Genomic DNA, 22734 nt, shown 5'->3' with positions numbered 1-22734 from the left:
TGGTCCATGATGGGTGTCTCTAGCTAGGAGCGCCCATCCCAATTGATGACATGCTAATACAAAGAATAACAACATTGCCATGTTAGGGCATGAAACCCACATATGATTTTGTGTAGAAGTCACGGGAGAAAAATATCACAAATCAAATGAAAAGTTAGTTCACCTTGATCAAGAAATTGTAGGGATATGCCATCAGTTCCATCTCTGATGAAGCTGTGCAGTTCATTGCACAAATTTTGGCAAGAAAAATCATGAGAAAATGTCGTGTTGATGAAGTACTAGCACTAGTGGTATACTTGGCTCTGCAGTGTAGCAAGTGGGTTCAATTCAATTGGGTGAAGTACCTGTGCTAAGAATTCTTAGATGATTGTCGTGAATTATAGGAGGAAGGAAAAGAATTCCACTACACGCAGTTTTTTTTTTTTGCACGTTGATAGTTTGGAGGACACCAAAGGATTCATAGTTCCTTTTGATGGATCTGAAGCTGTGCGAGGCTACCAAATTCGCCTCACTATGGGCAACAAAGGACCCTAACAATATGATTGAAAATAAGACGTTTTATGTAATGTTTGAAATGGAGTTGCGAATGGTGATTAACCAGAAGCCAAGGTTGTCACCAAGTCTCTTCACGGAGTATCGACGCATTACAAATTTTAAGGCTAATTTCCACAATGTATACATCTATGTGAGGCATGATTTGAGGAAGAAATGGATGGCGTTTCCATTTCTGGTCACCGAAGACGATATTAGGTAGCTAGTCCTTTAGTGGCCAATTGGCTAGCTCCTTCTAACATATATTGTAGAAGGTATAATAGGGACTAGTAAAGAAAGCACAACATGGATGAGTAAAGTGGTACAAAAGGAAAAGAAAATAGTCACCATCGACCTAGAAAAGTATACCATGTAAGAACTAGAGCGCGAGAAAGAAGAAGAGAAACATAGAGAAGAATGTGAAAATGGTACCAAAGACCCCTATGTAGACTCAAAGGACATTGACTCTCCCTTTATTGTCAAACGATGACAAAATTTAAGTGCGGGAGGCACATGTAAGAAGCAAAAATCTGATAAGTCCATTGGCATGGCCATGGTCGTCACTGAGGGGGACCTTGACGAAATTTGAGATACTACCAGGTCCACGAATAAAAATATCTGGAGCCACATTGAAGAACAGTATCAGTCTGATTTGATGAAGGTCCAGGAGGGCCTCAAAGAGTTGTAAGGTCAGGCAAGTTAGGTTCAAGTGAGCATGGTGCAAGCAAGCTAGTCTCAAGCAAGCTACAAACCAACGACATTGGGTAGTGTGGAGTCGATACTCACATCAGAGCTCCATGTTGTAGCCCTGCCTGATGGATCCTTACACTTGAATGATGTCTCAGAAATGGAGAGCGCCCAACCACCTAATAATGTGAGTATTAACCTTGTGGCGCTCCCCATATACACATTACATGAGCTACACCAAGGTGTAGTAGATGAGCTTAATGTGCGGGAGAAAAGGGCTCTCACGGTAATCAACAATGCGCAGATCACTAGTCAATAGATGTGCGATGAAAAGAATAATTCTCTTTAGGATCACGATGAGGCAGCTACGAGAAGGGCACAACTGGAGCAGGCCATTTCCAAAGTATGCACCTAGCTTCCCGAGCTCCAAATTTAGTCTCAGCCTGCTTTTGAAGAAAAAGTGTAGTAGCTAGTAGATGCATTTAGAGAATCAAAGGTGTAGGTGGATAAAGTTCACTTCAATATACAGATGCAAATTAGTGAGCTTCAATTGAAGTTGTGGCCCACCACACCACTAGAGATCCGAGAGTAGCCCGAGGCTACCATTAGAATAGATAGGGAAAATCTTGATGATGTAGTCAAGGATTATAGGTAGTTGTTTGAAGAGACTCTAGAACTATGGGCCTCACTGCAGGAGGATCCATAGGTGAAAAAGATTGAAGTCGCCATCTGGGATAAGTAACTGTAGTATGATGAGATAAAGGTAATGGTTAAAAGAGGGCATATCCTTGCAAGGTCACATCGAGATACTACGGAAAAAGATGTATCACTGCATGGATGCAGTTGTGGGAAGTGGAAGTAGGGAAGCTCTCACAGACTATGGAAGGCATGCTCAAGTGTATGCAGCAAACATAGCAAACCATCAGCCTAGCATTAGAAGGACTGATTACGGGAAAATTGGTCGATAAAGTTCAACAGGTAGTAGTACAATGAATGAAGGTGGTTCACCTAGTGAATTCTTCATTCAACAGCTTGAAATAAAAGATCTAAAGTGTACCACTGGAGTGACTCGAGGATGAGTCACATATTTGAATTGGGGGCCTGTTGGGATGCGGTCCCTTGGGTCAAATTTTGATAAATTATTGTAAATTATCTGCATTTTGAGGAGAAGAGTGCACAACACACTGGTCAATAAGAGTCAAGGGGTTTTAGGAAGGTAAAAACCCCTTACATTTTGGTATTGTTCTGAGATCTGCCCATGGTTTGAAAACCATAGTATTGTAATAGAAAAGAGTATATAAAAGGGTGTCGTTGTGAGTCTAAAGAAATAACATAAAGAATAGAATGGGATTTTGATATGTCCTGAGTCTGTACGATCTTTCTGTGTTTTTGGTGAAGGGGAAGACTCCTGCAGCTAAGTGCATGGAGACCTTGGTAAGTTCGATGCTGAGTGCGCGAACCCCTGCAACTATGTGTGCATGGTCTAGAAGGTTTGTATAAGGAAGATCTGAAGTAATAAAGGATAATTGAAGCAATTCTGTGTCTATTTTTATATCCTTGTGTATTTTCTATAATTATGTGCAATCAAATGACATTTATCTATTGGAAATAATACTGAGAGGGGGGGGTGAATCAGTATTAGCAACTTAACAATATTTCATTTCCATAAATAGATTTATATATGCTACTTTTCTTAATGCAACTTGCGTATATACGCAACTGTGTTTCGAGAAACTAACGTATACCTTATAGTCAGTTGATCTTTAATCTATGTATCAGAACCATATAAGCAGTAATAGGTACAATAAAAACAGAGTAGACAATCACACACAAGAACACAAGATATAAGGTGGAAACCCAATGTGGGTGAAAACCACCTGCTGCAATTCGTCTCTATCTTCTTTTAATAAGAAACTTCTTTTTACAATATTTCTATACTGGTGCAGTCTAATACTAGTACGCAGGCTTCTACCTGCAGAGGGCTACAACTTTCCCTCGTTCTCCAACTTCTCCTGGAAGGGAGCTACAACCCCCTTAGCTCTTGTACTAGCTGATGTACTAGTACGTAGGTGCTAACCTACAGAAGGCTACAACCTTCTCTTTTCTTCCAGGGACCACGTTTCATAAATTTTCAGACTGGATCCATCAATAGCATCAATCAAACATCAAAATATATCTGCATCAATCAATCTCCCTTGTACTAACCAAAACTGAATCAAACAATTACTTCGCTGAATGTTGTAACTAGAATACAGTAATAGTACCAAAACCCAAACTAGAACCCAGAAAGCTGCAACAGAAGTAGCTAAAAGATATTTTATGAGACGTACGCTACGTCACTGTGTTGACCTTGCTTGCATACACTGTTATATGAAGGCAAACTTGCATATACACTATTTTGAATTGCCGAACCAGCGTGTATACATGCCTTTGTTATACTGAACCTACGTACAGATCTGTAAAATATGATTTACTCTTTACAACTATTCAAACATCAGTTATACCTAGATCATCAGATTTACAGATTAAGACATGCGCCAATTATAAAAGATCAAAACCACACAAAGATACTTCTCTTCAAGCCTTAAGATCTTGACCCATAAATATAAATTATCCTTCTTCAAGCGCTCAGGTTCCTCCTTGATTCAGACCCAGCTATGCACCATAACCCAATCACCAGTATTCTAGATCTTGCTCTTCATTAGATATTCAATGCTTGAGTGCCTTTGCCTAATAATCTCCTCCTCCTTTTATAGTCTTAGGCCTTACTCAATACCATGGTCCAAAACCACTTAGAAGTAATACCTTGGACCAAATACCAGGGGTCAACACTTCAGTCAAGATACCTTGGATCTATACCATGAGCCAAAATACCAGGGACCAAATACCACGAACCAAAAACAAGTTTTCCAACATGTACGCACTTTTCCTTGTGTGAAAGTGTGTGTATATGCATACGCGCCTTATGAACTTCTAACCCACGTGTATACATGGCTTTTTCAAGGTAAAACTGCGTATCCATCTTTTTCCTTCATTCTATGAGCCTGAATTATGATTTGTCATCTGATTCAGTTGCCATCAAGGACAACACCTGTGTCATAAGGCCAAAACCTGTGTCATAATGCCAACATTATCTATATTTTTTCTTAAGTACTCCGCGAAGATCCATATCTACTGTTATATGTTATTTTATGCATGGTTAGACATTTACGTGAATTTTATAGCTCCATTTAATTGAAAATCACTTGACGTTTAGAAATTTCATGAACAAAGGTTAACGAAGGTAAGATCGGGCTTGAAACTAAAGAAACACCTTAACCCCACATCATATAGCCTTCTAGATGTAGAAGCCTGGTTATGGAATCCCCCAATACTACATCGAGTGAGACTACAGCTTGCATTACGTGGGTTGTTGCCAAAAGGGTTGTTAGTGTAGGGTTTTTTTGGTTAGTGCAACTAAATCTGAACCTCGGTCCAAGACCCCTCAGGCCAACATGGTGAATATGTTGAATAGAATTTATATATGTGTGAATTTGTTTGGAGGGCTGGACAGAGTCCTAATGCCATAATGCTCATTGAATTCCATACTACTTTACAAGATCAAGCACTGTGGTGGTTTATTAAGTGGATTGATGCAAATCCTAACACCACCATGGATATAGTTAAATGATATATTCTTCAAGAATTCAAGTTTCCTCAGTCTAATCAGTAAGGCTTATCAGAATTGTTGGATATCAGGGAGAGGGAGGCAAAATCTACTTGACAGTGTATGTAAAGATTCAAAGATGATATAAGTAAACTATCTTATCCCATTGATCCCCATCATTAGAGATTTTTCATCATCGAGGCTTTGTTACTAATGCTAGGATGATATTTCCGCAACAGAAGATTGGTATGCTGCAAGATGATTTAGAGAAGGTGACACAAATTGATGGAGAGACACCCTTAATATTATAATATAGGAACTTATTCCATTGATCCTACTATATGGGGCCTTAAAATCAAATTTCCAACCTGGCTGAGAAATTGAAAGATATTTCTCCTACGTGGCAAATGAGACCTCAAGTTTGGTGCATGTATTTCCAAGTTGAAGGGCATGATGTCACATAATGGCCATCGTTGAGGTGTCTAGGATTGTATAGCATATCTATGGGACCTCCTGCACTACCACAACATAATATTGGGGTTGTGCATATTTCCTCAACAATTCCTTTTCAAGGACCAACTCAATATTAGGCATTCCTAACTCACCAAGGTATGTCTATGAATGAGTTTTGTGAATTTTTTAGGTCTTTTAGCGATTCACCTCATTTATGTCCTACTTTACATAAGTATTCCAATGTGCCCAAAAACATATTATATGAATTTTGTGGATATCCCACACATTATATAGAACAATTTTGATCTTTAGATACATTAGCTAATCGCTTGGACCGCATAAATTTTTGAATCAATGAAACTCCTTGAGAACGAGGAGGCGAAGCTTCAAGGGGGGGAAGGACAAGAGGGAGAGGTCCAATCAAATGTTATAATTGTGACCAAGAAGGTCATGTTGCAATGGATTATCTAATGTTGAGAATACCTTGGTGTTCACACTATTGGGTGAATGCACATGCTATGAATGATTACCCAAAACTTATTGCTTGTTAGGAGGAGCACAACTGGGTAAAGGGAGCCAATTTGACTCATGTTGAAACTCAAGAACTAGAACCAGTTGTGCAACCTAATATTAACATCATGACCATAGGAGGGAAATGAACCAAGGATAATATTGGAGCTTCTAAGAAACTAACTATTTTAAAGCTAGTGTGACCCAAAAATTCCTATGATTCTAATCAACAAAAATAATATTATCACGATGCAGCTCAACTATTAAGGAAACTAGTTTCTTCACAAAAATTGCAAAATAAGAATCCCAAAACGTCATAGGATACATCTCAACCAATTTTAAAATGGCTTAAGTTATTTCTGCATATTATGAATGAAGAAAAATTAACTAGTTAGTTGTGTAAGAAACTAAAAGCAATTATGAAGGATGATCCATTCTCAGAAGAGACTATTTTTGCTAATCTTCCTAAAAGGCATTTTAGGAGGGCCTAGAGAAGAAAGAAGAGAACATGAAGAGAATTCCAAGTTGATGAATATATTTTTGGATACTAAATCAAGGAATCCATGTTAGATCATGACTCACATGTGAATATTTTACCAAGGAAAACTTGGGAGGCATTAGGGAAACCAAGGATAGTTTTCTCCCCAATTCAGCTATGAATGGAAAAAGAATATTTTACTTTTCCTATCAGAATATTACAAGCTATTGAGGTTGATATTGCAAGTGCTAAAACCTATGCATATTTTGAAGTAATATACATTATGGGTGACAAAGACCCATACCTAACTTTATTGGGAATTGAGTGGGAATTTGAAAACTATGTAGTCATTGATCTCAAATGGAAACCATGACCTTCAATGTGGATGGAGTTTGGGTTATAAAACCATTGGATCCTATTTAAACCTCAAAAATTGCTGCAATAACATGGGGGGAAAACCACCGGGTCAGGGACTTGAATACCATCCCTTATCCATTTGGAATAGTGGCTCTGACTGGATATAATGGGACAAGTTTCCCAATAAAAATATGATAAGATGGAGAGAGATTTTATGACCAAAAACTAAGTGGCAAATGGGGTGGTTTACAAACTAGAATACATGTATATTAATATATTTGTTACCCATGGTTTACTTATGTTTACAAGATCTAGAATAATTGTCCTTAGTGTATGATAATAAATATTGATCAAACAGTTACATAAATGAAAATATTTTAAGATAATTATTTTGATTAAATAGTTGATCAAAATAATTGAAGAAGAATATATGGCATCAAAGAACGTTGAGTAATTTCTCATATATGTATTAAGGATGAAAATTATAACATGTTCAGAAGTGAATTAATATAGAACTGCATTAAAATAGTTACATATAACAAACAATATAAAGAGAAATCACTATCCATTCATAAACAAAAAAATATACAATGATAAAAGTACCCGATGTATATGACTCTGCTCATGAAATAAATAGCTCCAGTCGAGTCTTTTTCATTAAGATGGTTTCAAAAGTACAAAAGTGCAAGCTTCCAAAGACTTCTTTACAAAACTTTAGGACTTTGATCTGATGGTTCTACTAAGACAAACTTCAAAAGTACAATAGTGCAAGCTTCCAATGTTTTTCTTTATAAAATTTGGGGACCCTTTCTTTGTAGACATGAAAGGGTTTATATAATAAAAATAAAGTAAAAAAATATACATTACATGAAATTTCTGAGGAAGTTAAAACAACTCTTCTTAAACTAAGTGAAAAAAAATATAGAAATAGAAATTGTTGAAATTACGAGCTCAAGAACGCAATTGTGTTTATTCTTTCATTCGCTATCTGAGCTTGTAAATATCCATCATTGGCTTAAATTTAGGAGCATTACATGTCCTCACGTGTAGCTATCTTATATACACTTCATCTGAAAGCATAAGAAGCATATGGGTGGATGAGTCAGCAAGGAAGCCTAGGATTGGCCACTAACTGTGTGGCTTCACTAGATATTTCCAATACACTTCCTAGTCGAGTTTCGTCACCTTTTTAATCTCCTCTTCCCTTTCTTTTCAAGTCTCTTACCATTGCCTTTCCATGAACATGATATCAAGGAAACTACCAAGTGGGAATTCTTGAATCAGGTTAGCATTGTGCAATTCATCATTGATAGTTTCAATGATATTATTTGCAACATCGGTTGCTCTCGAGACTGCTCTTTATGCCTATTAAATTTGAATATCCCAATTAGTAAAGAGGATTTCCTTGTATGATTCCTCTATTCTAGGAATATATTTTGTTTTGCCTTCTAGAGTATCCTACCATGTTATGAATGCCTAGATTTTATCATCAAATCATTGAAGGTCACCCTCATATTGGATGATTGATTCATCAGTGAATCACTTGCAATACACAGTGGATTGATGATAGATAATTTTTGACATAACTTTGCTTGTTGGATTGATAACAAATTGTTTAGCTCAAATTCTTCTTTTATAAAATCCTCCACTTTAGGGCTTTCATTCAACTGATCAAGTCAAAACTGGAGTTGTTGTATTTGGACATCCTTAGTACTAGTCTTTTCCTAATATTGGAGCTTTAATTGATCAAAACTCTATTGTACTTGAGACATTTGTGTCTTTATTTGATGATAAATACTTTTTCTTTCTTCTTCCAACTACTTCTGTAACTGTTGAATTCTTTCTTTTTTCTCTCTAACTAGTTGTCTAACCTCAAAAGCATTTTCAATCATAGCAGATGCATAAGCACATGAAAACTCAAATTCTCTGAATGATCAATGGGAGTATCCTTCCATAAAATATCCATAGGTACATCACTAGGAATGACTACTGAATATGGTTTTGTTATTCTCCTTTTCCTTTTTCTTTTCACCACAACCTGATGTTTGGGACTATATAAGACAACGAGAGGAGGGATTTCCACTTTGAGGATGATTTCAGATGAAGGGAAGGTCAAGATGATCTCAACTTCCTCTGTAGTGACATCTTTATCGGTAGCCGTATCAGTAAACGAGCTTTGTCCAGTGTTTTGGGGTGTGCTGAATGTTTTCTCCATTTCAACATATTCTTCCCCTTGTTGTCCTCTAAGTTTCTGATCAAATTGTTTCCATACTTCATCCACTTGATTCTTGAAGGGAGATTCATTAGTATGTACTTCTATAGATTTATCTTCCAATTCAATATCCTTGGAAACCTTTTTTGATTTCTGTTCAGAATTATTTTCTGAGCTCTTCTCTTAATTCTCCTCTAAGTTTTTCTCTGACTTATGCTCTAAGCTTTGTTCTAATTTTTTCTCTAAGTTATGCTTTGAACATTATTCTGAGACATTTTTTTATTCTTGATCTGAGCCCTGCTCTAAATCCATCTCCTCTTGGATAATCGGTTGAGGGGTCATTGACATATCCAAAGGGACATTTTGTAGTCTTCTTTCTCTGTATTTTTGGAATTGAGCTAGCCTTTCTAGATTTAGTTTTAATGTGGCCAGAGGATGTACTTAGGAAAATCATTCAAAACAAATAGGTTTTCATATTCATCATCTTCATGACTTAATTGTCTAATTTTCACTTGGGCAGTGAGATTCTATGCAACTTGGTTAGGATCAAACTATTTGCCAGGAATGGTGGAAATTTTATAACATGTAATGTTATCAATTTCAAGCACAACATGCTTGAAATCATGTATAGAATAAACACCACATTTGATGGGGAATGAGGGCCAAAGAGATTTCTTGGATTCCTTTAGGGTCTTTGTTATTCCATCCCCTATAGTTTGATAAGAAATCTCCCTAGCCAGTAGTTTATTCGAGACATACAACGAAAGAACATGAGGAGGTGCTAGACTTCCATAGACTCAAACATAGGTAAAAATATCTTCTCCAAACCACCTACCTATTGCTATCAAATCAATTCTGGCCTCATCAGACAATCTTGGGGCTCTTTTGTAAAGTCTCCATGAAATGTGGAATTGGAGTGCAAATCTCATAGGATTCAAAGGGGCTTTAGTCCTTTAAGTTGGTAAGTGATAGGAAGGTTTTGAAACTCACCCCTAGTCCACAGACCATGGTATTGTAAGAAAATTGATATATATAGATGAGTCATAGCGATTCTAGAGAAATAACTAAGATAGAAGAATATTGGTTTGGGCAAGAAGCTAAGGAAGGAAATGTTTGTTTCCTGTACTTAGGTGAAAGGTGAAGACTCATGCAACTGAGTGTGTAGAGACCTTGGTAAATCCACAGGCTGAGTGCACGTGCCCCTGCAATTGAGTGCATTGGGAAAATAAGTCTGTACTTGAATGATTATATTTAGTAAAGACAATTTTGAGCCATTTTGGATGCATCTATGTGTTATTTATTATTTCCACAAGTATCTGTAATTTCACTCTGTGTTATGATTTATATGAATTAATACTTATTTTTTGCATGAAAAGAGTAAATTTGTAATATTTATTCATGTTAAGTCTAATAAAGAACCTTCATGAAGATCTGGAAGTTGTTTAAGTGCATTTACATTAATTTTATGTTCATAAGGGTTAAGGGTGTGTGAAAGTATATCTAAGCCATAAGGACTGAAGTAACCTATCACACAGGCCTCTAGATGCATAAGTCTAGCTCTATCATCCCCCAATACTGCTTCGGGTGAGACTGTAGCCTACGCTACGTAGGTTTTTTCCGAAAGGGCCAACATTTAGGGTTTCGTTGATTGGCACGGATAATGCTGAACCTCATTCAGGACCCATCATGCCAACAAATGGTTATGTTGTTGGGACCAAGACCTATCTAAGGAATGTGTGATGTCGAATAAGTGGTTCCCTATTAAAAAGAAAATCAAAAAGTGGATCAATCGAAAGTTGCATGCATTTGCAGCTCAGGAGAATAGAAATCCATTGTTATCCAAGGAATAATGGTTGAATAAATACCTATAAACAAATGAGACCGAAGCCTTCTTCTGTTTATTTCCTTGCGAGTTACACGAGTGGCTATCTAGGTTAGCAAATAGTCAAGGTACATGGAAGCTTGATGACCCTATTGTGTGGACCCTAGAGCTGGTGAAGCACTTGGAAGCTTAAAAAAATAACATTGTGTTGGCCGTTGATCACTGGATTGATCATATCTTAGGAGGATTCATCACTGAGCTCGCGATCGATACGAGCATCAGCTATAGTGAAGCAAAGCGTAGGTTCTTCAGAGGACTAAGAGGTAAGTACTTAAAACATCTAAAAAATTGTATTAGGATGTTCTTGTGTGAAAAATAGGTTATGCCATTACATTTATGTTTGAGACTACGTGAAGCGAAAAACCCTTCAGAAGGAATGAAGAATCTAGCTCTGAATATATTCCACTACTAGGATCTTCTCCTAGTGATGACGAAGGAACTATTCTGAAACCACTACAGAGTGTGCTGCAGATAGTAAGTCAAGTTATCCCGGGGATACCCCATCCATCCACTCCACCACCACCTCGACCTCCACCACAAACACCTACACCTCCACCTCCACCTCCACCTCTACATCAATCATTCAACATGGCAAACACGATGAAGATGTTGATATTTAAAGGGGTGGGAAGTGAGGACCTTGAACAATTCTGGTTCATCGTGGATGTTGTATGGAATTCACAGTAGATTACTGATGATAATACGAAGAAAGAATAGCTGGTCACAATGTTATAGGATAGGGAATTGACATGGTATATCAAGTCTTGTACAAATCAATCGGGCACGACGATGGTAGAGACTCAGCAAGCACTGAACAAAGAGTTTAAAAAGCCTAAGTCTTAGGTGCAGTCTGTAACAGAGTTTAAGGAAATAAAAAAGAGGGTAAATAAGTCTACTTGGGACTTCAATAAGAGGCTAATATGAAGATCATGGTTGATCAACATAGAGGCTGGTAAATTGCTTTGCTATTGAATCATCTAAGATTCCCCTTATGATAGCAGAAGATAGGAACACAAGCAGAGGTTTTGGAGATCACGATGAGGTTGGAAGCCTCACCAATTTAGGATATGAATGTTGGAGTACAACAGCTTCACTCGTAGTTGGCAAGCCTACAAATGGATTTGCAGAGCTTGAAGACAGGGAAGGAGGCTAAGTTTGAGGTGCACAAAGAAGTCTAGTGCATAAAATGTGAAGAAAAGGGACATGATAAGGATCACTTGCTTGTTTATCAAAATTATGTTATTGGAGGTGGTTCTATTCCTTTGAAACCTAAGAACATTACGGGCCGAGCACATGAGTACCCTTATGGTGCACTATCTGCCAGATAGCTGGGAGGGATGAGACTGACCATTGTTACCTCTTGCAAAAGTTTGTACAGACACCACAACAGTTGTTTTGTACCTTCTGTAAATCTATTGGGCATGATGAGTGAAACTGCCAAAGCTACGAATTAATGATGGAGCGAATGCCTACCTATCGAATGCAAGCTAAAAATCAGCCTCAAGATTAGGGCACAGGTGAAGCGTGCAGAGGATTCCAGGGCCATGGAAGAGGAAGAGGCGGAGGGGTTGATAGAGGTCATGGATAAATCATTTGTTATCTATCCAACCTTCTATTAATAGGTTATCTATCCATCCTTCTATTAATAGGTTCTCATTTTCTTGACTCTCTCTTTCTCAAAATGCAGATCTCATTACCCTGATGATGGACTCACCTAGCTAGTCCGAAACGTTGGTTTCAAAATTGCTCACAGGTTTTTCCATTAATTAAATACTCTTCAAGCCTGTATGGAATCTCTCTTCAAAATCATTTGTTATAATTGTGGTGAAGCAGGTCATTTTGCATGCGACTATCATAAGCCAACACATCCATCCTGTCAGTATTACAGACAATTTGATCATGTGATAGAAGATTGCCCGGTGTTGATAGCTAAGATGTAGGAAAAAAATACGCAACAACCCATGCAAAACATACAAATGATGAAGGTGGAGCCTCACGAATAGGACCATAGCATTAATATCATGAAATGAAGTGGTATTTCCACGAGAGAAGATAAAGGAAATCAACCAGAAACTAAAGGATGGGTATGAAAGGCTAAGAAAAAGAGGTCGGACTTGATTTCAACAAGGCCAAAGAAAATTTTATGTAATCCAAGAAGAGATTTGCAAAGGTTTCTACGTCAGGAAGTCAGCAGAAATCGGCTGGAAACAATGAAGTGCAGGACGTGGATCCCTCGCTATTGGTTACTTTTCTTAAAACCTCTATGAAGTTGTTGTAGGATAGGAAGGCCATGGAAGGGCTCTAGGATCTAATTGAAAATTGTATGGGTAAAATCAAGACTCCTCCCGAACAGCGCATGGTGAGGAAATTAGGTAAGCATAAAAAATGGATAGGGCATGAAATGCTGATGACCACGTAGATTGGAGAGTACAAAATGGATCAAGTCATCCTGGATTTGGGATTTGATGCGAATGTGATACTGAAGAAGACGTGGGAAAGGATGGGGAGACCTACACTACAATGGTCTCCTATACATCTACACATGGCCAATCAATGGAATATCATTCTATGGGGCACCTATATGGGGTAATAGTAGACATTGAGGGAGAAAGCGCTATGGACGACTTTGAATTAATTGAAGTAGTGGATGACAACAATCCTTACCCTGTGCTATTAGGATTTGATTGGGCCTTCAACATGGATGAAATAATTAATATGAAAAAGAGAAGAATGAATTTTGAAAGGAAGGCACTCTAGGTTATTGTCTCGTTGGATCCTACTGAGGGAATGCGTTATAGTGAACCAGACTGTGACTATGAAGAGGAAGACAATTTGGATCAAATTTACAACATCACTACACACGATCAAGATTGGATCAATCCCATTACAAATGGGCAAATTACGTGGGATAGAGATAGCTCCTATACCTCAGATTCAGATCAAGAACTTGAGCATTGGAAGAATAGGTTGCATGAAGTTTCAATGCTACATTGTAATATGATGAAAAAATAGCTTTAGTGTGTATGCACGGAGGTAAGAAATATTCCTCATTATGATGTCTTAGATGATGTTAGTTTGTTTCTAGATAAGTTTGAAAGGAAGGTGCTAGAAGAGCATCAGTTCTAGGCTCTTGATCTTGTGTTGCGCGCTACACCTGCCCGTTGGTGGGGTAATCATAAGGGTAGCTTTGTTTACTGGGAGGAATATAATTGAATGATGAAGTTAAGGTTTAGGTACATGAATACCTGCCTGAAAGAGAAATATTCAGGCAAGGAAGATCTGTGCGAGCATTTAGCATGATGGACTAGAGCTTGGGGGGAGGATCCTCAACTAGAATGTGTACATATCTTTTGTCACACCCTAGATACTATTCCAATGAATTGGTACTTGGAAACAGAGCTACACCATGGGATGAATGAGTGGGATGTCTTGAAGGAAATTTTCTTATTAACTTTCAGCTTTGAGGATGGATTGACATGTATTGATGAAGTGCTCCAGGAAATTAAGGCCACGATCTTCAGGACGCATCAGGAACTGATAGACTGGGTTCAGCTAGACTGGAATACACAACTGCACTATGCATTGGAATGCTACAACATGGTTGTTGGCTTATTGGGGCCTAACCGAGGTTCAGAAGTGTTTTTAACCAAAAAAATAGTGAAACTACCATCCCTCTCAGCAACAGTCTGCAGAACGAGAACTAAGGTCTTACCTGAGGTAATATGGGAGGGTGCAGGAACCAGGTTTCCGCACCCTAGGGATGTCTTGATGAGATCTAGAAAGTTCGTGAACCGACCCTACGCGCTGCACTACTTCCACACAGCTGTTTATTCAGTGCAAGTATCATCGCGTAGCTTGGATAACGAGCATGCACGTTCTTTACCCTTTATTGTGCTTTTATGGTTATAGATCGTGAATTAAATTAAGTGGGCCCGATACTTTCAGTTATTATTCAACATAAACAGACATGCGCGCAACCATAAACTGTAAAAGATGCATAAATATATAACAGAAGCATAAACATACAGATGCACAATATTTCAAAACCAACTTATCTTCTATTAATCTTTCGTTCCAATTACAGTGCAATTCCTACCTTGCACACTCAGCTGCAGGTGTCCATGCACACAGCTATGGACTCTACTAGCCCTCCACGCACATAGCTGTAGAGCCTCTATTTATTACTATGACCCAAGACTCAGACTTATTGACTCAGAGTGAATATTGTATTCAAAAACCCATATCACTTAAGATCAAATCTAAAAACTTCCTTCTACCCTTAGAGCCTCGCTCTATTTATACATTCCCATGGTCCACAGACCATGGGTAGGTCGACACATTCTATATTAAATTACAATATTTTAGGGTGGACTACCCTAGACTCTCGAGCCCCACGCCTGCATTTTGCAGGGTATTTACATTACATTGACCCAAAACTTGGCTTTAAGCCCCATAACCGTTACACGGGGATCGCTACCCAACAGGCCCCCAACACAATCATCTTGATTCATCTCAAGTCACTCATCGGTGTGGTGAGGCACGCTACCAAGGCTTCCGATCCACCATCCCTATGAGTGACACACTACAATATGTTGTTGCATCCTTGTCTCCTGCAATGCTTCTTCAAGCTCTTGCTCCATTACCTCTACTAATTCGCTTAACTGTTGTTGCTCATTTTGCTCTGCTAGGTTAACCAAAAGAGACCCCTCATAAGATTTTAGCTCTAGCTGAGATGTCAAATTCATGAACTATTTGTGCAAGAGCAGCAAGCTTGCTATCTTCGGTCCAATATACTAAATGTTTGTTGAAGCTTGTGTTGCATGTTTGCAAGAGAGTTGTTGTTGTCCATGAGGTCCCAATCTTCAATTTTCGTCGTGGGCATGTGGCCCAGGGACGTACTTTTCAAAAAAATGCCGCCTTTTGTCCCAGGATTCAACATCTTTCCCTTATCTTTCATAGATCGCTTACCAGACCGCGGGTATCGTGGTGACATCCTGACTGGTCCTGCTACTTGTCTAGGAATTCCCTCAGCGCGGTGGACTTGGCTATCGACATTACGTTGTCCCAAAGATCCTGCGTCTCTTTTGGCAATGTTGCAACCACTGGGCTTACTCTCAAGGCGTCAAAGTTCGACGAGCCCATACCTATTGGATAGCACAATAACTTAACTCTCAAGATGCCACAGTTTGTTCAGTGGATGACCAGCTGTGATTTATAGGTCTGTTGAAATTCAAATTCAACCGTTCCCCCCTTTTCTAGCTCATTAATGCTATATTGGCAGAAGATCGTTTCAAATCTAGTTTTGACTTAATATCTTAATTTCCCACTACCCACTCCTCTTCATCGGAACTCTGACATCTTGTCATGACTAGTGATAGCAATTGTCCCTTTCTAGCCTGTCTGCATAGCAGTGTAGCCCCTTATGTGCGACCGCAATCGCTTTGACACACTGGCCCTACGTGGAACCTCTTTTCTGCAAGCTCTCCTGCAGGCTCGTTTATTGTATTGCACCTTCTTTCAACTGCTTGGAGCACTGAGTTTGTGCTTCTTATAGATAGTTAGGTGGTCGCACCCCCGGTGCGAGGCTTTCATTTCCTTGCTAGACTGAGCTGCGGGCACCCTTCCAATACCCTTGTGTCCAGTAGTGCGTCGCGTTATTCTTTGTATGGCAGGCTTCCCTATTTAGTAAGGTCCGGTCGCAACCATGATAGCAGGGTCACAACTCTTTCTAATGCAGTAGTAGAGCCGGCGAGACTTGATCCCATCTTGCTTAGTTTCTCGCAGCCCACTTGTGTGACTTCAGTATTTAGTTTGCTGATTTCTTTGTCCAATGTCGCACTTCTCTTCCTCAGTCATGCCCACTCATCCTCGAGTTCATGAAGTTTCATTCTCCCTCCCCGAATGGCTTCTTGCAGCTGCCTAATTTCTTTACCCTAGTCCTCGCATCCTATCCCCACTGCGGGAGCCGTGGTTTGGGGATTCTTCTCTGTCCTCCTGGTTTCCTCTCTTCTTATCATTGTTGGGGTCATTTCCACGCTCTGGCTTTTGCTTAGGGTCCTATAGGCCCATTGAACCATTGGTACATGCAAGTCCCAATCCGTTCATCCCGCCTGGTAAACCCTATTCATGATTCCGCATAGCTTAGTGAATGTTCTGACGTGGGGTATTTGTGGTGTGCATCGCTTTTACTGCTGTGTCGGGTTTTGATTTTCTATTCTTAGCTCGAGATGTGCTTGCACAACACACATCTACACCCATCATAATAGGTGGGTGTGAAAACCACTTTGCCATGGCTTCCTGACTCGCGTTTGACTTTGGGGACTTCCAAACCATAAGTGCATCCATCTTTAGCATTCGCGCCAGCTCCCAATATTCTTCTGGTGTGTCTTCCACCAACATAGGGGTGTCACGTGCAATGCCCATTCCATCGCACCGTACCATTGCTGTTCTGGCACTACCCTTTCGAATTTATCTAATAATTTATCCATGCCTGTTTCCTCATCATATGTTGGCAGTTCCCTTGCTTCAGTCGTCATGCACTGTAGTGATCTAGTCATCATGTTGCAATTTAGCATTGTCACTTCGTGCAACTAGTTCTGCCAACATTCTATTTCTTCATCTGAATCTAATGTACAAGAATTGTCATACTCCCATGAGATTCTCCCATCTGCAGTCGGGTTCACCCGATCCTGATCTAACGTCGTTATCTGGTAAATGCAATCTAGCTCATCGTTGCTGTCATGATCGCACACAGGTTCAGTGTAGCGCGCTCCTTTGGCTGGATCTAGTGGAACTACTATGCGTAGGGACTTTTTCTCGAAAATCATCTTTCGTTTCTTCAGGTTGATGACTCCATTCATATCCGTGGCCCAGTCTATTCCTAGCGATGCGAGGTAAGGGTTACTGTCATCCACAATCTCTATTACCTAAAAGTCTGTCTGCGTGCTCGCACCTTTGATATCCACTGTTACTGTGATGCAGGAAAGTGTTCCCTCTGTGGAAAGAGGCAACCCCTCTAGCCCAAGAGTGGGTCTAGTCACAAACAAGGACAAATCAACAATAGCCTTCCTTAAACAGTCATAGATGGAGGCCTACCTCAACCGGTGGTCGATGGAGTTCCATTGCACTACTCCAGCTTCCTCTTCCTTCTCCTAACGAGTGATCAACCTGAAACAATGCAAAGGAAATACAACAAAGCATGTAACCAGAAAACAACAATGATCTGTTTACTCACAAAGTCAAGAAGTCATGAGCTATCAAGTACATTACATACAAGACATAGGAAAACATCATTGGTTGTATTAATAATGAAATAAGAGTAAGCTTACAACCAAAGTCTTGACGTCACAAGCCTTCTCAGAGGGATCCAACTAGCATGTTCCTCAAGCATTCACTCTTTGAAGATGGATCTCCCAACATACAAGTCTCTCTCACTCATAAGTTTTATACAAAATTAAGGTCACTTTATAGCCTTCCACAAGCTATCAACAATCCCACACTTGTCATACTCAAACCAGCTATCTAGCAAACTCATAAACACTAACAGCATTGCTCAACTAGCCAACTATCAGAAACTAGCAATGCATAGCAATGGTGAGAGTTTAAATAGGAGAAGGAGTCTCCATGAAAGGTGGAAGAGTGAGCTTATCCCAAAGGAAGGTAGCACAATTGATTGAACTGCCATGCCAGATAAAGAAGGGCGATACAAACTATGCCAACAACTAGGTCTGGAACCATTTGGAAGGCCGACTGTTGGAACAAATTCACCCAATATGGATCATCGCGGGGGCATAACTAAGCTATAATGCTAACATCGCTAGTGAGTAATGTAGCTAGTCATATCATTGCTAAATATAATAAGTGACCTCGTGCTGGGACATGAAATCAGACCATCGCGGGAATCAGATATACTTCCGCGCTGGTAGTGCATTTGGACCATTCATGAGTGCCCTTCAGCGTGTATATTTAGTCCATAATCGTGATGAGGCAAATAAATTAGCAAAAGTGGGTCATTTGGCAGCACAAGAGAGCATTTGAGCATGTTTGACTTGAACACATGACACAATAGAAGGACTGGAGTGAAGATAGTGACAAATTACTGTGTAATAGATGCCCCATAAAGTATGAAGCCCAAGAGAGTGGGAGGGGTGAAATGATTTACGAAACTGACTGAGCTGGAAGACCATCTGGAAGAACCCGCATGAAAGTACAACAAATATCTCTGATGATGAAATACATGTAGTCTAGGCATGGGCGCAGCCATCCAAAATACATACGAACTAGGTCTGTGATATGGACACAACCATCCAGCTAATGAGACCATGATAATGATAAAGGTATGGTCACAGCCATCCATGAAGACTCAGGTATGGTCGTAGCCATCCATTAATGAGTCATGTAATCACGAACCAATCCACGCAGCCTAAACATATGCAATCTAAGTTTGGGGTCTTGAACCCAACTGATCATAGTAAAAATTCTAGCACATGAATAGATGTGTTAAGGTCGAGCATGATAGAAAGTCGCTTGATTCCAGTTAATGATGAAAACCATTAACAAGCGCAAGAGAAACCACCAATAATGCCAATGGTTCTCAAGGTACTAGCTAGCACAATCCATGAAGTGTGAAGAAGGAGCTGAAGTCGAACACTCGTGGAATCACTCAATCGACGACCAATGATGAAATTTGACCATCAAGTGTGAAGAACTTGCCATTGAGGCATGCAAGCTCTAAGGTACTGTGAAGCAGGAAAGTGTTCCCTCTGCAGACAGAGGCAACCCCCCTAGCCCTAGAGTGGGTCTAGTCACAAACAAGGACAAATCAACAACAATTCTCCTTAAATAGTTCAAGTTGGAGGCCTACCTCAACCGGTGGTCGATGGAGTTCCGTTGCGTTGCTCCAGCTTCCGCTTCTTTCTCCTAGTGAGTAATCAACCTGAAACAAAGCAAGGAAATACAACAAAGCACATAACCGGATACAACAAAGAACTATTTACCCATAAAGTCAAGAAATCATGAGCTATCTAGTACATTGCATATGAGACATAGGAAAACATCATTGATTGCATTAAATATAAAATAGAGTAAGCTTACAACCCAGGTCTTGACGTCACAAGCCTTCTCAGGAGGGTCCAGCCAGCATGTTCCTCAAGCATTCACCCTTGAAGATGGATCTCCCAATACAAGTCTCTCTCACTCACAAGTTTCACACAAGATCAAAGGCACTTCACAACCTTCCTCAAGCTCTCAAACAATTCCACACTTGTCACACCAGCTACCTATCAAGCTCACAATACTATCAGCAACACTCCAAAGACTAAGAATTCCAAAACTAGCAGCTCATAGCAATGGTGAAAGCTTAAATAGAAGAAGGAGTCTCCATGAATGGTGGGAAGATGAGCTTATCTCCAAGGAAGGTAGCACAAATGACGGAATAGCCATGCCAGAGAAGGGAGGGCGACATAAACAAGGCCAACAACCAGGTCTGGAGTTATTTGGAAGGCCGACTGTTAGAACAAACTCGCCCAAATTGGATCATCGTAGGTACATAACTGGTCTGACGCGCTGACATCACTACTGCATAACAGAGAAGGTCATGTCATTGCAGGAAAATACAAGCAACAGTTGCGTTGTCATATGAAAATCGACCATCGCGGGAATCACGTGTACTTTCACGATGGCAGCACGCATTGACTGTTTTAGAGTGCTCATCAGCGCGTTTATTTGGAAAACATACGCGATGATGTAGAAACTTTCGCAAAGTGGGCCATTTGGCAACATCAGAGAGCATGAGCATGAATGATTTTGGACTCATGACACAGTAGGAATACTGGGATGAAGGCAGTGGCAAATTACTGTGTAACAGGTACCAAAGGGGATCTCTAGATCAATCTCCTGGATAATGAGCTGATGTTGACAGGAGACGACCCATCACAGGAGGATCATAATGTTTCCCCCATCAATGACATGAGATAAGGAACAAGTGGCAGATGGCGAAACAGAGTATCAGAGGAGGAGGCAAGGGTAGAAACTGCAGAAGGATTATACTCTTGAACATGTCGGTGACACGACTCCAGAGGGTGGTAGCATTCAAGGGATCAGAGGCTCAATGGAGATGGCGTGAATCAAATTGAATGAGGCGAAATGGCAACCCAAACTTGCGGAAGGCCAAATGACAATGTATGGATTCCCCAACCCGACAAGAAGCAAAAGTGTCGATGTTCAAGAGTGACTAGCTGCCATAGACAATCAATGATAAACCCGTTGTTGAATCCAACCTAGTAATAGTTTAATGAGCCCTAGGAAGGAGAAGCTCAAGTCTCGTCATGGTGATGAGTCCAATGTCATCAGGGTTTAATGAGTCTGACATAGGTAAAACTCAGAGACTTTTTCATGTTTAGAGAGTTTGAAAAAGAGAAAGAAAAGAAAACTCCAGGGGGGTCCTTTTTCGTAGATTTGTGTCTCTTGAGCCCAAAAAGGTATAAAATGATACTCGAAAGAACCGCCCAACCATTACGATCGAGGAGTACTTTTCGTAACTAGTGACTTTGACCCAAAGAAGTAGAAAAGCCGTTGAAATCACGTCATTTCATAACCAATAACGAGCTTGAAACGACAAAAGCTCGACAATCTTTTCATGTTTACAAGGTCTAAAAAGAGCTTAAAGGCGACCGCCTCTTATTTCTTTTAACGAGTCAAGAGGAACAACTCGACTATCTTTTCATTTTTCAAGTCGGAAAAGAGCGTTAACGATGACTTTACGGATCAAGTGTACACAAAGCTGACATAGCTCCACTACCTGTAGCTTTGCACAAAGCACGTCAAACATAAACCAATTTGACATAAAATGAACAATATATGTAGAAACATAGTTAAAAAACCAAATTTTAATTAACCATATGATAAAAATAAGAAAAACCCACACTTACAAAATATAATTTTTTTAATTTTCAAAAATTGCTATAAAAGGGGGGTAATTCATTCATTTTTACCATTGGTACTGTTCATTTCACCTTGGAGCAATTTGGAGCACCAAAGTTGGCGAGCTGATTTCGGCCCCATTCGTCCACCATTCATCCTGAAACTTCTTCTAGGTAGATAGACTTCATCCTGCGCTTCAATTCAGTGTCTTTTTTTTTTACGCATTTTGACGTTAGATGTGTTAGTTTAGGCAGATTTTTTGAGTCGGGCTCCGCCACTCAGTCACCGCGGGTATACCGCTCGGGTCCGCGATGACCGTAAATATTTACATATAACGTTCTCTAATCATCACGAGACAGTGATGTACTTTTGCGATGACTGCGAGAAAATAGAACTGGCAACCTCGTGTCATTGCGTCTATTTTAAAAACAGACGCGATGCCGACGCAAAATTATGTTTTTGTGCAAATTACGCGTTGAATTTTGTAAACGAAGTTTTAATCCATTTTTTCTTGTCATGCAGGCCATAATGGCATTTGTCTGGCAGGAACGAATGCATGATGATAACGATATGGAAGCTTTTGCTTATGTTGGGTGTCGAAATGCATTACGTGCATGCAGATTTCTAAAATTCTTCCTTACTCCACACCTTCGGTCTCAACCCGATTTATTGGAGCTACTGATTTGTGCCTGGAACCCAACGGATGGGAAATTCATAATCCGAGGTCGAGACATTGAATTCGATGCCACAGACATATATTTCCTGACCGTGTTATCTCGTCGTGGTGAGAGGCCCATTCTAGAGGGGCAGCAACCCGGGGGTGATTTTCTAGAGATGTTGATGGCTCAAGTGTGCCCACGAGCATGCAAAACGAGGAGCAGGAAGGTGGAAATCCCAACAGTGGAAGAAATAGTTCTTCACACTATGCTATTCATGGTGACACGAGCAGTGGACTCCCAAGCCCAACATGAGGCATCGAAGACCCATCTCGGGTTGGCTCTCGAATGTCTCAATCCAACCATGTTTAACTAGGCAAAAGCAGTGATGGCCAATATGAA

This window comes from Pinus tabuliformis, chromosome 7 (assembly GCF_031772625.1).
Source record: "Pinus tabuliformis cultivar Carrire ecotype Pingquan chromosome 7, CPIR1, whole genome shotgun sequence".
NCBI lineage: Eukaryota > Viridiplantae > Streptophyta > Pinopsida > Pinales > Pinaceae > Pinus > Pinus tabuliformis.
Note: the sequence above shows the minus strand (reverse complement) of the source record.